The sequence below is a fragment of the Camelus dromedarius genome, chromosome 4 (genome assembly GCF_036321535.1).
Source record: "Camelus dromedarius isolate mCamDro1 chromosome 4, mCamDro1.pat, whole genome shotgun sequence".
In the NCBI taxonomy this organism is placed as follows: domain Eukaryota; kingdom Metazoa; phylum Chordata; class Mammalia; order Artiodactyla; family Camelidae; genus Camelus; species Camelus dromedarius.
This window is the reverse complement of record NC_087439.1, coordinates 55,256,317-55,274,595: the sequence shown is the minus strand read 5'-3', so window position 1 is coordinate 55,274,595 and position 18,279 is coordinate 55,256,317. Positions and strand designations below refer to the sequence as shown.

Sequence of the window (18,279 nt, the reverse complement as noted above, 5' to 3'; positions counted from 1 at the left end):
TGCCTCCTTTGTCGAAGATTAATTGACCAAAAGTTTGTGGGTTCATTTCTGGGCTCTTTATTCTGTTCCATTGGTCCATATGTCTGTTTTTGTACCAATACCATGCTGTCTTGATTACTGTAGCTCTGTAGTATTGTCTGAAGTCTGGCAAAAAGTGGGTTTGATGAGACTAACTTTCTTACTGATTTGCTTGCTTTGACTAGTAATCACATTATCATTATATAAAAATTTATAATGCCCTATTTATGATTTTTATATGGGTCATGCTCAAAAGAAATTTTTTGCTTTGTTTCTAGTTTTAAAAATTTAAGTAAACTGCCTTTTTGTAAATTTTCTATTCCTTCCCCCCATTGTCTTCTTTCCTGAGCTTCGCTTTTGAGTGAAGGGCTTAAAAAGTAAAACTCCACTTTTTTGTCTTTAATTCAATTTATGTTTATCACAATCTTGACATACTCATCCCCAATGATTTAAAGAATTAAAAAGTAAATGTAAATGTTTTCAAAAGATTCAAATGTAAATATGTTTGTATCAAAGATGTGAGTTAAAGTAAATGTTAAAAAACTAAAAAATTACTCTTCATATATTTTTCAAATAGTTTATTTTTTCTTAAAATATTCAAAGCTATTTCTTAAAATTAAAAGGCATAACTATTAATGGAATTACTTTTTTTAGATCACAAACTTTTTCCCTGGAATTAATTTTTATTTAGAAATTAAAGTCAATAAATTTGTTTAATTTTTTGAATTTAATTAATATTGCTAAATAGTTTAGAAAAATAAAACCATTCCCAGTGCTAACCTTCAACAGCCATCTAGTTGTCAATGTGGTAATCATACTTAATGCATAATTACATCTAAACATAAAGGTATACAAATTCAAGAATAAAACAAAATGTTTACCATTGCAAAATATTCCTCAGTCAACACATGCAACCACTGAGCATACTTCACCAACCCATGAGTATCTCCAAAGCCACACGCTGGAACACAAAGTGAAACAAGAAAATGGCACTAGGCACTGCTGGGATCTCCTGCATTCACACTCTCTGATAGGAAGGATTTGACAAGTTCATTCATCTTTCTTCTCACTGTTTCCTCTGCTCATATTCTCCCCATGAAGCTGTGTCCTTTCCAGTGTGAACAGCACCACAGCACACAACCTTCACAGCATTTTTGTTTCAAGGACTTTGGGCAAGAGAAGTAGGGAAGTTCTCCCAGAGGCCTGAACAATGAGTCCTGAGAGGGAAAGTTTTGTAATTGAATTTCACCATTGGCACTTCTCTCCCCTCCTCTACCAAGAAAAAATTAAAAGGTTCAGAAACACCCACACTTTGTTTCAACAGTAACCCTGTGCCCCTCAACAGGTCACTGGATGAAAATCAGAGCCTCTGTTACCTGCACACAAACACCAATGAACAAATTAAGAGTTTGAGATCTAGGACATCTCAGACAGTTGAAGACTGTCATCCTCAGGTAGAGGACTCAAAGTACTGTGACTAATAGCTGAATGTTATTGGAAGCATCGCATGTGATAGAAAATAAAGGGTGTGCAAATGTCATTAAACGATCTGTCTTTCTTTTCTAAAATTTCCATCTCATTACTATTTAAAAAAATATATTAAAGGAAGTTCTAGCCTAAGATGGAAAATCACCTCTAGTTTTTGCAGACAACCATTTTCTACTTAATGATCCTTTTATTTTTAAACTGTCTTATTTCCTTTAGTCTAATTAATTTTAGTTCCTATAGATGGATTAATTTATGTAACTGCAGCATATGTTCCATTAGTTTTCACTCATAGGAGAAAGTTCTATAGTTTCGCATATATTCTGATTTACGGATATAATTATGCAGAGTTTTTTAAACAGCTGAGATCTAAATTTTAGCTCTTTTGGAAAAAATTCTTCCAAGAAGGTGGTATACTTTTTTTTAATAGTCACAATGTTCCCTACTTAATTCAATGAAAGACTTAGTCCTTCATTGAACATATGATAAAACTGATCCCAGATGCAGTTTTTATTTCACTAAATGCAACCTGAAAATGAACACGCTCTTTCATTTGGGAACAAAATTCAATTATAAAGAAACAGAAAAATGCAACCTGAGATCAATAGCCTATTATAGTGCCAGCATGAGGAATAATTTCAGCTCAGTTTAATCTACTGAAATATGTGGCTATATACTGTTCATTTGCTTGTTCATCCCAACATGAGAAGTGACATACATTTAGTTTAATTTTATTGAAATATAAAGGGTATATGTAGAATTGAGTAGTGTTCAAAAGCATAATAGAAAATTCAAAATCAACAAGCTAACCTGAAGCCAAAAAAAAAAAAAATCTCAGTAAGCTAGATTCTCTTTAAAATTACAATTGGAATTTTAATATCCAATAGTCTCATTTCAATGAACATTATTTTTTTAAAAGTTGATCACTAAGAAAACAGAAACACACTCTGTCTCCGAGCTGGAAGTTAATTTTTAAAAAGATGCATATTTCAATTTCATCAATTTGTTTTAAGATACAAGTCTTGTATAGATTATGTAATCCACTTCTGCGATCTCATGGATGAGCAAACAAGGTCCAGAGAGATTGAGTGACTTGTTCATTCAGTCAGCTAGTTAGTTGGGAGAAGAAATGTGCTCTCCTAGCTGGTTAAATGGGATAGAAAGCCTCCAGAGTTGAAATGTCTCTGACAGGGCTCAGGACATGCTACCCCAAAATAGGGCACCCTGGCATATTGGATATTTCAAGCTGAAGGAATTGAGAGATGGCACATTGAAATAAAATTCTAGGCCCAAGATTGAGCCGCTTCTGTCTGGGTTGCCATGGCAGCAAACCAAAACATACATGACTTTCATGTCCCTGTCAATATTCCACTTGACCAGAAATACAGCCTGTGCCCACCTTCTAAGTGTTACATGCTGATTGTAAATAATTCAAACAAAAGAAAGGCCTAATGCCTTGTTATTTCACAAATACACCCCATTATGCAGCATTCTTTTCTCTTAAACTACGTAATGCCTAGTTTTACAGTCTTTTCGGGAAATTTCTCTCTCCATCTCAAATACTAACTTTGATCAGGTGCAAGTTTTCAATCAAATGTATTCTTCTGGTGTTGTAAAATAAACGAAGTCCCTCACTAGGACTCCATTGTTCTGATTTTATCAACAGTAATACAGGAACTGAAGTCCAGATTTCTGGCATTACCCAAGCCTCCAGCCATTCAATTTCCTCATCTTCTCTTATTAAAAAAAGAAAATCATCAACAGAAAAAAGAAATAATGCCATCTGGATCCCTGACTCCTTTAACGTTCTACCAGAACATAAAATTTTTTAGAAATTTCTTTCAGGTTTCTTCTGAGTACATATTTCAGCTCTTTAATAATAATAAATGGGACAGTTTCACAAAGGAAGGTAGGTGGACCACCTGCATCAGAATCACCATAGCAGAGGTTAAAATCGCAGACTACCAACCCAGAACCCAAACCCAGAGCCAGGAAATGTGCATTTTTGACAAGCCTCTCCACCCCACAGCCTATTCATGGTGATTCTTACCCATACTAATTTTGGAGAACCACTGTGATTTGGTAAGTCTTAGCTGCAGTCCTCACTGTCTCCTATGCCCTAGTCTAGATAGAGTATGATATCACTAACAAAGTGGAGCACAGGACTTCTGAAGGACTCTTCTCTTACTCCTAGAACAGGACAATAAACTTAAATTTGCAGTTAATACGAATGTAATTAACCTAGGTAGAATGAAGACAGCACAGGTTTCTGCATGAGGTCTCTCACCTCTCGTTTTACATCGATGTAAACCAATGGTATTCCTTAAATCCCCCGGAAATTTCCCTCTGCAAACTGCCCAAGAAACAGATTCTATGTTTCTTCACACTGTCCTGGGTTAACAGTTCCTTTTAAGCCTACTTAGCCTTGCCCTTGTCCAGCTGTGAACTGAATTCTCTGTTTTTAACAAATTACAGTTAGACTCTAATTCTTGAATATAGTTCTACAACTACTAACAATACAGTAGAACTCTATTAAAAATAAAATAAATGCATTGCATTGGATATGAGAAAGTGGTAAAAGGTATGGAGAAAAACAAAGCCAGACAATGGACAGGGAATGCCAGATTAGGGGGTGGAGATTGCAATTTTAAGTAGGGTAGTCAGAGAAGGCCCCACTGAGAATGTGATATTTGAGAAATAAAAACAAATAGGGTGAGAGCTTGAGTCATGCAGATATTAAGGTAAGAGCTTTCCAGACAGAAAGAACAGCAAATGCAAAAACCCTGAGATCAGAATGTGCCTGGTGTGTTTGAAAAACAGGAGACCAGTGAGGCTGAACAGAGTAAACAAGGGGGAAAGTAGTAGAAGATGAGGTAAATAGGTGGGAGCAAGGAGGCTGGAAGACTATGGAGGAGCTTATGGACCAGGGTAAGAAATTTAGCTCTTAAAAAATAAATAAGTTAATTAATTAATTAATTAATTAATTAATTAATTAATTAATTAAAGAAATTTAGCTCTTACTCTGAGGGCCACAGGGAGCCACTGGAGGGTTTTGAGCAGAAAAGTAACATGAACTTACACTCAAAAGCATCATTCTAGTTATATTAAGAATAGTCGAAGTGGGAGGAGAGTATAGCTCAAGTGCTTAGCATGCATGAGATCCAGGGTTCAATCCCCAGTATCTTCTCTAAGAATAAATATATAAACCTAATCCCCTCCAATAAAAAAGAGAGAGAGAACAGACTTTAGGGGAGACAAAGGTGAAAATAGTGAAAAATGATGGTGGTGAGGGTGGTGGTGGTGATGATGGTGGTGAAGGGTAAAGACAGTGAGAAAGCTGGATTCTAGGAGTTGATGGGTTTGATAAGAATTGTAAGAGAAATAGAGGAGTCAAGGATGACTCCAAGGCTCTCTGACCTGAACAACTGTAGGTTGGGGCTATCATTAACTGAGAAGGAGTTTCATTTGGGCATGTTAAATTTGAGATGCATATTAGATATCTCAGTGGAGTTGATGAATAGGGAATTTACTGTAGGAGAAGTTCAGAAGAGTTTCATACTAATAAAAAAATTTGAGAAGAATGATATTAAAAATCATGAGACTGGGTATGATCACAAAGTGTAGATAGAAAAGAGGACATTTTCAAGAACTGAATTCTTACAACCTCCATCACTGAGAAGCTGTAAAGATGAGGAAGCACCAACAAAAGAGAATGGGAGGGGCAGTTATTAAGGTAAAAGAAAGAGAAAGAGAGTGATCAACTGTGCCAAATGCGCTGAATGTCAAATCAGATGAAGATGGAGGGTTAACCATTGCATTGAGCAACATGGATGTCATCAGTTACCTTCGTAAGAGCAGTTTCAGTGGAATGTGTTGGGTGAAAACACATTGCAGCAGGATTAAAAAGAACTGGAAGAGAGAAACTGGAAATATTTGAGATTTGCTATAAAGAAAGAAGAGATATGAAACTGAAGGGGATGAAATTACATGAAGAGGATATAATAGTGTTATTGTTGTTGTTTTCAACGGGCATGTTATGGATAAATATTTGTGGGCCCCCCCAACTGCCCAGCCTACCAAATGCAAATATTGAAATCCTCACCCTCAATGTGTTGCTATTAGGAGCTGGGGGTTTGGGGCGGTAATTAGGACATGGGGGTAGAGCGCTCATGATAGGATTAGGTCCTTATAAGAAGAAACACTGAGATCTTGCACGTGCTCCCTCTCTCTCTTTCTCTCTGCTCTTAACCATGTGAAGACACAGCAAGAAGGTGGCCATCTACAAACCAGAACACGGGCTCTCACCAGACAACAGATCTGCCAGTGCCTTGATCTCGAACTTCCCAGCCTCCACAAATGTGAGAAATGAATGTTTTTTAAGCCACCTAATCTATGATAGTTTGCTAGAGCAGCCCAAACTGACTAAGACAGGATGGAAATAGCACATTTGCTTTATGATGGAATAAATCATAGCAAGGAAAGAACTGAAGACTCAAAAAGGAAGTGAGAATTGTTGCAATCGGCAAGAAGGGACACGAACTAGCGCCCTGGTAGAGGCGTTGCCCAGGGATGAGACACCAGACAATTTCTCCAAAGTTACAGAAGTGAATATAGGAGAGATGGTCACAGAAGTTTGTAGGTATTTGTAGTAATGGAAACTTGTGGATGTTCTCTTCCGATTTCGTCCATTTTCTTAGTGAAAAAGGAAGCCAGAAAATCAGCTGAGAGTGAGGGGGATGAACAATAGAGAGAACAGCAAATTCATTAGCAAATTCTAAAATTTACACCACTCCTGAAATGAGCAAAGAAAAGTCTAACATCTCTATTTTCTATAACACATTTAATACTCATCTCAATATTCCATCCCATCTGGGGAGAAGTGAGAGGACAGAGACACATCTAAAAACTGTCAATTAACAGTTTCAGTTTACATAGTCTCCATAATGTAAAATGGTCAATCACGGCACAGTTTAGCTCCCCATCAGAGCTGTTCTCACCCTCTTCTTCCCAAGATGACATCTGACTGAGTATATGGGAAAGATTACAGAACCCAAGGGATTCTCCCTTCCATGGAGCCTGCCATCCTTGTGCTGGTCTCCACTGAGAGATGGCGGGTGAGATCCTGGGTGTGCCAAACTGTTATGACTGAAGAATACAAATTCCGTTACCTTTACTTTACCCAGTCCTGGTCTAGTGAGACTACACCCTCCATCTCACCCCACACTCCAGGATTCAACCCCCAATGAGACCTGGCCAATGGGCAGACGTTCACAGGGAGTCTGCGGGTGACTCCCACTGAGTGTCTGGCCTCACCCACCAGTGCAGCAAACCACTGAGAGCAAGTTCCCAGCAATCTCCCTTCCAGATAGAGCTGGATGGGGAGACCTGGAATGCTGCCTCACACTTGTCTTTCCACCCACCTTCATCAACCATGGCTACACTACTGCCTCCGACGTTGACACAGAGCCACCCTGAGTGGCAGCCTCATGCCAACAATCCAGAAGGAGAATGAACAAAAACTTTATTTTTGCTTTCTTGCAGATGTATCAGCCTGGAGAAGAGAAGTGAGACATAGACCTCTCCCACATGTTTCGGACCAGAAAACCCAGTCTTCCACTTTCCTCTGGTCCAGAGCACAACATCTTACTTTTCTTTTAGGTACTAAACCTAACGCTCAGTCTGAATGGTTGAAGGGTTATCTTTGCTTTATTATAGGAGAAAATATGTGATCTGAGGCCTCTTTACATGATTCTAAATAACGAAAGGCTTGGATCAACTTGGAACTAGGAATTACTAAAGATGAAAATATATTGGTTTAAGAGCTCCATGGTATTATCCTCCACACCAACTACTTTCTACCTGTTCTATGTAATTTGGAGCTGAGTTGAAAATGTATGACTTTCCACAAAAGTATGTCATTAAAACAGTGACTTTTTCAAACCAGTATTTCATTCTACGATTGCTTTAATTGTTCAGATTTTGTTGTCATCACTGTCTTTTTGCTTTAATTCTGTACTGAGGTGATTTCTCAAAGGGCACAATTTTAAAAAATCAAATCAATAAATATGCTTTACTTCTATCTAAATTGTAAACCCAAAATATGGCACCAAGTGATTATGCTAAGATTATTTATGCATTCCCTTTTAAAGGTCACCCCTCTAAGCTGAAGGCTTTCTGTCAGACTGACATCGCCTCTGTTTTGCTCATCATTGTTTAACCTACGACAACCTATTTTCCTCGTAGGAGAAGAAAAGCTCATTAATTCACATTAATACACACAGGTTTGACAGCCAGTGCTGTTAGGACTTCAATGCTTATTAATACTTATGTACATCGACCTTACTGAGAACTTTTCTTCTAGTCAGATACACTGAAAACATGATATGAAAATATAGCTTCACCAAAGATGCTTGCTTGAGAGTTAACATTGTACCTAATGGATCAAAAATATTTACTCCATTTATTGTTCCTCTTCAGTTCAAGGTTTAATAGACTAATTCATTAATCATCCAGAGTTGTTATACGAAGGAGGGAGTCAATTCATTTACACTAAATGTGTTTTTGTGATGTGGGAACATGGACCTTTTTGAGCTAAACTACAAATACACTGGAGGTAGGCAGAACTAAAATGAAAATTTTATAATGAAAAAACAAGTTCTAATTGGTATAGCAGGAAAAACTTCATGATACTTGGTCTATAACATCCCTCAACTATAATATTTCATTTCAGTTTTTAATGTTATATCCTATTAGTGGAATTTTTCTGTTAATACTTGTGTCTTAAAATCAACCACAAAGAGAAAATGTTTGTAGCCCTAGAGTGGGTCATTTCTTCAAGGAAAAAAGGGAAAACGGAGAAAAGCAGAGGGTCAAAGGAAAAGGAAGATCAGGTAAGGAGACCTACCAGTAAATCTAAAACTAGAAATAAAACATATTGTTCAAATTAATTAATTTTATATTTATTCCCTCTAAAACCTAGAGAAGAGCATTAAATAATTTCAGAGAAATAATTTTGATGTGCTGAAATACTAGAAGGCAAGTAATTCTCTGATTAGCTATCTGAAGTTAGAAATAGCACTTTGCCATTCATTTGTTCATTCGTTCATTCATTCATTCAAAACCTGTTCTACACTATGCACTGGGCAAGAGACTGAGGATACAGAATAAATAAAATAGTCCCTGACCTAATGAAGCTAATTTGAATGTTGTTTAAAAGTTTGCCTATAAAGAAGCCTATGTCACTTGGTTCAAACTATGCTTGAATGTTTCGGCTACTGTAAGAAATGAGACCTGGTTCCTAGATGCATCTGCTTTGGAAAAGACAAGCACAACTACCATTATATTTGGCTTGCCTGTTCAGTTTGGAATTGGTGCTGAATCCTAGCAAACAGGGAAAGTCCAATTAAGGTAAACTATACTCAGCAACTAAAGCAGCTGTGGGTATAGATGTAGCTGTTTGACTCTGAGGTTAAGATGGAATCAGTGAGTATATGACAACACTAAATTACTATCTTACAATTCCAGAGGTCAGAAGTCCAAAATGGATCTTACTGGGCTAAAATCAAGGTGAGAGCAGGACTGTGCTTATTCTGGAATTTCCAGGGGAGAACTGGCTTCCTTGCCTATTCCAGCTGTTAGAGGCCACCGTGTGTTACTTGGTTCATGGTCCCTTCTTCCATCATCCAAGCCAGCAGTGGAGCATCTCCAAATCTCTCTGACTCAGACCCTTCACATTCCTGCCTCCTCTTTCATTTATTAGTACCTTTGTGATCACATTGAGACCAACAAAACAATCCAGAATAATCAAATCCCTAATTCTAGCACACCTGCAAAGTCCCTTTTGCCAAGTAAGGTAGCATATTCATAGGTTCTTGACATTTTACAGCGTCATTAATCTGTCTACCACACTGAGGTTTTATTTCATAATTAGTTATTAACTAATTAGTTAATTAGTCTATAAACCCTTTTCACAAACACTGCTAGGAGATGGGGTTTTATCAGAACTTTTCAGAAATTGGCTGCATAGGAGGGTGCAATATCTAGAGACCTAAAGATAGTCAGTTCCTAGCCTATGATAAAGTCAGAAAGAGAAAATTAGCCCGTTAAAACTGTTAAGAGGAGGCTACTATTTGTGAGCTTCATACACACAGGTAATTGATGTATGTATACTCATCCTACCAACATTGTAACAGTTAAACAACAAGAAAAACGTCTAGAGCAATGGTTTTGAGACAGGATCACTCCTTCAGTAGTTAGTGGGCAGTTACTAAGTCAGTTAGTAGTTAGTGGATGATTAGTGGGGATGTTTTGAGTTGTCAAAATGATTGGGAGGGACACTAGTTGCATTTAATGGGTAGGGATCAGACATGCCAGATATCCCACAACATAAGGACCAAGACTACAAAAATTAAGTATGAAATGACAACCCACATGGTTTGTATAGGTAAGAACCTGTTTATAACTAATTACATGGGCCTAGAATCTAATTCCATTTTACATGTAAAAACAAAGTATTTTTTTTGCATTCTTTAATGCAATGAACATATATCTTGTACTACATAATCAAGCAAACAATGTGGGTTTTTATTCAAAACTGAACGAAGAATTGTTATCATTTTAGAAAATTATACCATCATCAATCATGCTTCCTCAGTGTATCAGTACAATACAACCTACACTATTAGCTATTCCTTTCAAGGTGTTCCTATGATTACGTACAAGGCCCTGGTGACATCATTATGTCTTCTAGTGTGATAGTGCCCATGGATTTACATGCTGAAATACATGTTCATTATATATTATTTTGTTTCTATTCCTTTTTATATTACAATTAGGACATTATATTTATTCTCCTAAATTTGTGAGTGTAGGTAGGTTAAATTATCTATGAATTCTATGTTAAGAGAGTAAGGGAGGCAAAATAAAACATTTGTTATAGAAAGGGAGCCATAGGACTGTGCTGAATCTTCAGGGCTACAACTAGCATTGATCTTCACTTTGGCATTGACTTTAGGTAGCCTTTGAAAATTACAGATGCTCCTTACTTCAATCAACAAATAAAGATTTTGCTTCCACTTTTATATTTCAGACAATTTAGTTGGCTGCTTACAGCTTTGCTACATATCATGGCTAATGGTCTACAACATGTCCCTCTACTAGACCCCAGTGACTTTTTCTCCATCACCACTCAATCAACAGTTGTGGACTGTGGAAGATATGAGAACATTAAATTAAAGAGGTCAAAGAGGAAGTCTCAAGGGAAATTTTTAACTATTTTGAACTAAGTGAAAATTAAAATTAAACATTTCAAAATTTGTAGAATACAGCTAAAGCAGTACTTAAGGAAAAATGTATAGCATTAAGTGCCTATATTAAAAAAAAGAAAGATATAAAACCAGTAACTTAAGCTCTACCTTAAGAAGCCAGGGGAGGGGGAAAAAAAAACTAAAGCAAACAGAAGGGATGAAAAACTAAATATTACAGCAGAAATCAGTAAAATTAAAAATATAATTGAGAAAAATCTATGGAATCAAAGGTAGCTCACACTAAATAAAGGTGAAATGAGAACTTCCTTGAGATATCATAGTGCACTGGTTCTCACACTTTTTAGTCTCAGGATCCCTTTACACTCTTAGAAATTCTTGAGAACTCTCCAGCCCCCAAATTTAGAACACAAGAATGCACAACCACATATTCCATTAGCCACCAGAGATATTATCATCACATATCATGTAGCCTCTGAAAACCTCCACTGCGTACTCATGTAAGAATGGAAAAGGCAAATAATGTCTTATTATTATGAAAAGAGTTTTGAGTTTATGGACAATCAGCAAGCCTCTCAGAAACCCCCAGGAGTCCCCAGATAATACGTTGGAGAATCTGAAGAGGAGATATGCAAAGGCTTAGGTAGATTGGAATGCTAGAGTGAATTTATCATATAAGACTTGATCATCTACCATCTAAGAATATATCCCCTGGAAAGGTCCAGAGGACACTCTTTTCACCAAGGCTATGCAACATACATTCATGAGGGGAATCTCATCATCCTCAAAGCTCTGTGGTGGTTGTTCTTTGCAGGCCAGGAAAGACAGAGGGAACTGTTGTCATCAAACTGGGCTCCTTAAATCCAACAGGGATAGTGGCAGACTGGCAGGACCAAGTTGCAACACTCAGTTGCCAAAGACAGGTTGATGTGGCTGCCATAAAAGGTAGTAAAATCAAAGCATTAATCAGAATAATTTGACATAAATATGTATCTTTGGCGTAGGTAACTGACCATGGTGTCCCTAGAACTAAATTAGAAGGGCAGCCTACCAAAGTCTTAATTTAAAGATGTGAAATGTTCTAGGTCTGACTTGAATCACCACAATGAGGAATTTGGGTCCCCCAAAATTCCCAGAGTGAAGCCTCTTAACTCACTGTAAATAAGTTTACATTAAATTTTACAAGCCCTCAGTCTCCTTGGTTTTCAGTATTGCATAGTACTAGCTTCTCTTTCCTAAATTAATCATAATATTGACACTAATGTTTCTAATTTTAACTTAAATCTAACAATGTTACATTGGGGCTAGGGTTTCAGCAGGAATAGGAACTTGCTGCTATGAAAAGTTATATTATGCTAAAGATTCAGGGTGACCAGGCTTTATTGATACTTAGAGAACCAACTGCCTTAATGTTTGGTGCAATTTACAATGCATAAGCAAATGTTAGGTAAAGTAACTTCATCGTTTTTAGTTCAGAAAGCTGCAGAAGCAATACATCCATTGTGCCCAGCGTTTTATCACAAAGAGGATTAAATTCTTTTCTCTCCAGGGAGATGGGAGTTTGTCCCTAAGAATGCTTATGTATTATACATAGTTCTATTACTTACAAATAATTTCTTAAAGCTAGTGTCCTTCTAGTGCACAGAGTCGGTCAATTTATTTTGAAACACAGAAGCACAATAGAGGATTAGCTTCCATCAATGTATATACTATACTGAATATAGATACTTTTGAGAAAATCTCTTTTTAAGAATATTCTTTCTGCTAAGTCCCATTTTGGGCCTTTCTGCGTGCTGGCCTGGAGGTTTCCCTTTGCCATAATCTCTTAGAAATACAACTTCTTACCCATAGCTGATAGGAGAAGCTCTGTGGTCCCAAGCTGAAATGTGATGCCTCAAATAGGATTAGGTATTATTGACCTAATATTCTGTACAAATTTAGAAGACAAATAGTTACTGAGAATTGACTCACAAACTCATATGCTTGCTTCTGCCTAAGACAGACAAAACGCAATGCTGTGGAAAATATATTCAAATTTTAAGAAACATTGAGACAGGAGCTTAAAGACAATCTTGGTATCTTTTAATTCCTCGCTTAATCTTTAGTAACTTTGGTTTTATCAAGGACTTATTTTGTGGGAAGAAAAAAAATGCAAAAGGCGGGGGAAAAGGGAAAGTAGAGGATTAAGATTATTTTCAGAGATAATTCAGCATGGTCTTTGCTACAGATAATAGGCATCATTTTCCCCTAAATGAGTGAAATAACTTTAAATTCATTTAATTGTTCCAGACCATATTAATCTGGATTTCCTGGTAAAGAAACATATATTAATGCTGAAATTCAGAAAATGTAAAAGGCTTTTCAAACTGTCCAAATAGTGTCTGATATCAAGGATATAAATTACTCAGCTTTCAACTACCAAAGTCAAAAGGTGATTATCCTTAGTGAGAGATTAATTGTAAAAACCACTTTTGTCAAGAGAGCACAGAAATTTACATAATTAGTAAAAAGGACACAAGTCCTATCATGATACTCCTCTAAAAAGTATCTAATTCCTCCCAGTTTCACTCAGAGTACATTAGTTTTCTAATACTGCCAAATCAAATTATCATAAACTTAGTGGCCTAAAACACTTATCTTGTAGTCACCACAGGTCAGAAGTCCAGCGAGCTCAGGTGAGTCTCTGCTTAGTCTTACAAGGCCGAATCAAGAAGTCAGCAAGCATGTGTTCCTTTCTGGAGGTTCTAGGAGAGAATTATTTCCTTGCACATTCAGGTGGCTGCCAGAATTTGGTAGTTGTTTCCTTGCTGGCTGACAGCTAAGAACTCTTCTCAGATTCCAGAGGACCACCTGAATAATCAGTGATACTCTGCCCATCTCAAGGTCCATACCCTTTCATTGCTTGGTTGGTTGGTATGTTTTTTAAACTGAGGTATAATTGGCAGAGAACATTGTATTAGTTTCAGGTGTACAACACAATGATTCACTATTTGTCTGTACTGTGACAGGATCACAAGTCTAGTCAACATCCATCACCACACATAAGCAAAATTGTTTCTTGCAATAACTTTTTAAGGTCTACTCTCAGCAACTTTCAAATATGCAATACAGTATTACTAATTGTAGTCCTCATGCTGTACATTACATGCCTATGACTTATTTTATAACTGGGAATTTATAGCTTTTGACCCCCTTCATCCATTTTTGCCTTCCCACACCCCACCTCCAGCAACCACCAATCTTCTTCTCTGAATCTATGAGCTTAGTTTTGGTTTCTTGATGGTTTGGGTTTCTTGATGGTTTTTGGTTTTTGTTTCTCGATAGTTTTTTATTTTTACATTCCACATATAAATGTTATCATACATTATGTGTCTTCCCCATCTGACTTACTTCTCTCAGCACAATGCCCTCGATTCCATCCATTATGTCACAAATGACAAGATTTCATTCTATTTATGGCTGAATAATATTCCATTATACATATATATACGTATGTATATATATGCGTGTGTGTGTGTATCCCTTACAATTTCTTTACCCATTCATCTATGGACACTAAGGTTGTTTCCACATCCTAGCTGTTGTACATAATGTTGCAATGCATATAGTGGTGCATATCTTTTCAAGTTAGTGTTTTTGTTTTCTTCAGATAAATATCCATAAGTGGAATTGCTGGATCACATGGTAGTTCTATTTTTAATTTTGGGAGGAAGCTCTATACTGTTTTCCATAGTGGCTGCACCAACTTAACATTCCTGCCAACAGTGCACAAGGGTTGCCTTTTCTCCACATTCTTGCCAAAACCTGTTTTGCTTTGTTTTTGTCTCTTTGATAATAGCCCTTCTAACAGGTGTGAGGAGATACCTCACTGTAGTTTTATTTGCATTTCCCTGATGATTAGTGATGCTGAGCATCTTTTCTTGTTTATCTGTTGTCAAGTCTATACTCTTAATCATATCTGCATAGTTCCCCTTGCCATATAACATATTCACAAGCTCTGGGGTAGGACAACGACATCTTTGGGGACCACAGAAAGTAAAAGGGGAAGTCCTTATAAAGGTCTAGATCTTATGTGATCTAAGCCACCACTACCTCTGATCTCCTTTCCTTTCTCTTGCTCACACAACCCTAGCTTCCTCCATGCTGTTCCTGGAACACACTGAGCCAACTCCTGCCTTTGTCCTTGCTGTTCCCTCTGCCAGAGGTTCTTCCACAGATTCCATTCTAAAAACCTCATCCCTGTAAAAATTTTGCTCTAATCTCACCTTCTTAATGGGGCCTACCATGGGTGCCCTGTTTAATACTCGAGTAATTGTTTATCCCATAGCACCTATTACCCTTTAACTTACTCTTTAACTTATTTACTATGATTATTTCCTGCTGTCTCTTTCTGTTGGAATATTAGATCCACAAGAGTGTCTTTATTCCTCTGATCTATCCCAAGGCTCTAGTACACATCAGGAGCTCAATAAATATTACTTGAATTGGTTGTTAAACAAAGTTTTCCAAATATTGACTGATAGATGGGATTACAGGTATATGTTCTATGTTCTTTTTGAAGGTCATGTAAACTGTCACAGCGCTGCCTGAAATACTGAATTAGTTCCTTGATTCTTACTAGTTTCTCCTTTTTAAATCAATGACATTATTCAATGTTTCCATATTTTAATTCATCAAAGTCAATATTCCTTTTATTCTGGCTCAAAAGAAAACTTTGAAAACAATGAGTTATTTATACCTGTCCATTCCCTCTAAAAAAATTTTTTTGATCTTCTGTGATAAAGAGGTAGAGTAAGACTAATATCAAGCCTCAAAAAAAGGCAAAAAGAAAAAAGATGTAATAAAGTTGTCATTATTTCCAAAAGCTTAAATACAGCAATGGCTTTTTATCTCGGATTCTCCAGCTTCCGTTTTTAAACTTTATTGTAAAACTTTCTCATTTTGGACATTTCCAACAGTTACCACAAGATGGAGGCACATCTGTAGCTTGAGTTAAATGTTTCTGAAATATTAGGAGCATGAACGATGTTTTCAACTACTTAAATTCCACTTCAAATTATGCCTTAAATACTACTTCTGCAAGACTTAACTGCTACTTAGAAGAAACAGCCAGGAAGAGACCGATGGTTTAAATTTGTGAAATATCTCTACTGATTAATCAAGAAATAACCTGGTAATTTAAGATATGACCCAAAGGCTCCAAAGTCACCAGTTTCACTGATCCATCTCAGAAAAAAAGTTCTCAGGGCCTCCCCAGTGTCAGTGTCACTACTCCAGCACACACTGCCCTGAGCTTTCTCACAGACTGCAGAAACTTTGAGCTAAAGCATGCATAGTTGTCCTCTGGTCAGAGATGCCTTTTGTCCCAAGAGCTTCCCTATGCCTGAACCTAGATACTAAGTACTAGCCCAAACAAATTATATGAAGACTTAAGCAAACTTTAATGATGTTTAAATACTCACAATTAACAAACATGCACAGTGATGTGTTGAGATGATCCTTTGTATACAGTAAATTTTTAAAAACTTTATAGGGCCAAAAATAACTCATTTGTTTTATGTTGTTCTTAATATTTTCTCTTCAAATATTCTTTCACACAGTAGATATTTCCAGTGCTGCAACTGGAACCCAGGTGATTCATTTAAAACACTTCTCAACCTCACCGAATCTTAAACTTAATGATTTAAAAATCAAATAGCCTAAATATTAAAGAAAATGCACTATAATTCCACAATGGTGCATTCTCAAGAATCTTGTTTCTGCCCAACTGTTATCAGCAAACATCTATGTGATTTTAGGCAAGACATTTATATGTTCTGTGTTCTTATCTTCTGCTCCAGATGCTGCATAACCTACCTCCCTAAAACTTAGTAGCATGAAACCACCACTATATTTTTTTATATCTCACGATCTTGTGAATCAGGAATTCAAGCAAGTCTTGGCTGGGTAATTCTGTTCCACATGATAGGAACGGGCTCTGGTGATATTGAGCTGGCAGCTGGGCTGTGCTGAAGGGTCTGTGACAGCCTCACTCACATAATTGCTGCCTTGGTCAACTAGAAGGCTTAGTTTAGCTGAGTCCTTCTCCAGGCCCTTCTCATGCCCTTTCCATCTCTCTCCCACAGGGTAATGCATCTTCTTACCTGACAGATCAGGACTTCAAGAGACCATGGTGGAAGCTGCTGGTCCTCTAACAGGCTAGTTACAGGGGGACTGATGCCATGCCAGTTCCAGAACTGGCATATAGTTGGTAACAAAACCATTGTTCTCCACCTGCAAAAACATCCAACAACTCAGCCCACACACACACACTGTCCTCTCATGCGGGACCAAAGGGAGTGGATAGAGGGCCCTTATACCAAATCTTCACTATATACCCTCTCCTCAAAACTCCATTGTGGCTTCAAATGCTATTTATTTCAATGTACATAATATTCAAATTTTAATGACAGCCTCCTGAGAAATAACTTATACTAAGGGAAGATTAAGTCAAGCAGATACATTTGGCCTATTATCAAAAACAATTTTGAGTACATATGATGTTGCCATTTAAATTGGTGCTGATACGTCATCCCTCGTGAATTCACATCTGAGTGCTAAGAGCTTGTGAAGAGGGATGGAAGTGAAGATGGGTATTTTTTTTTTTTTTGAAAACTGAAAGAGACTGGTTTAAGATAACAGCCCAAAAAACACTTTCGTAATCTCCGTCTCGATAGCCAACATAAATAACTACAGGAAATACCATAATAAACTTAATATCAAAGACAAAAAGAGCAATCATTACCTAAGAATTTTAGCAAATTTCTACAAGAAAGTAAACGTGGGAAAGGGAGGCAGGTACAATAGACCTAAGTATACAAGCGAATGGACTTCAGTGAACATGGAAACAAGACTTCATAGCAGAACTTTGCTGTGCACATTATTTCTTCTCAGCATCAAATTCACCCTTCCTTACCCTAGTTTGTGATACTGGAACTAAGTCCTGCAGACTACATTTCTCCTTTTCAGCAAATTTGATACTGGATTTTGCCAACAGAGAGTACAGAAGGAACACTGCAAAGCTGGAAGAGGAAGAAAGGTGAAATCAAAATTGAGGATGATAGTGAAGATAAAAGAAAGAGAACACTCCTTTCAAATTGAGGGAGTAGGAAACTACATAACGCTAGCTGCCATATTTCAAACACGCTAAGAAAATAAAAGGAACCACTGTGAAGTTAGAAAGGCTTCCTAGAACATTATTTTTTCTAAAAATTCAGGAAAGCTAATTTCATATAAAAAATGAGCAAGAGCAAAGTACTGAAGTCAAATCCCATACAAAATTATTAGGAGAAAAAAGAGAAGAATGACATCCCTATAGACAATGAAAGCATGCCAGAAAGAAAGGGAAACTAAAAAGGTCAAATGTGCAACCTTGTTTCAAACTGAGCTAAAAGACATCAAGAAAGTGATACAAGCCTCAAAGAACAATATAAATGAAAATCTGAAAAACAAAATGAGGTAGATAATTCAGAAA

General features: G+C 36.9%; 1 long non-coding RNA gene across 2 annotated transcripts; it reads right to left on the bottom strand.

Annotated features, from left to right (window-relative positions):
• Positions 1 to 659: 659 nt before the first annotated feature.
• On the bottom strand, positions 660 to 17,538 carry LOC116153063 (uncharacterized). Of its 2 annotated transcripts, XR_004136761.2 has the most exons (4): positions 16,910 to 17,538; positions 12,612 to 13,510; positions 11,526 to 11,699; positions 660 to 1,235 (listed from the first exon to the last, which is right to left on the bottom strand). It is a non-coding gene; the product is annotated as an uncharacterized LOC116153063 (long non-coding RNA). The 2 variants fall into 2 exon arrangements; XR_010380641.1 differs by lacking the exon at positions 16,910 to 17,538 and having other exon boundaries at positions 12,612 to 13,602.
• Positions 17,539 to 18,279: the final 741 nt, after the last annotated feature.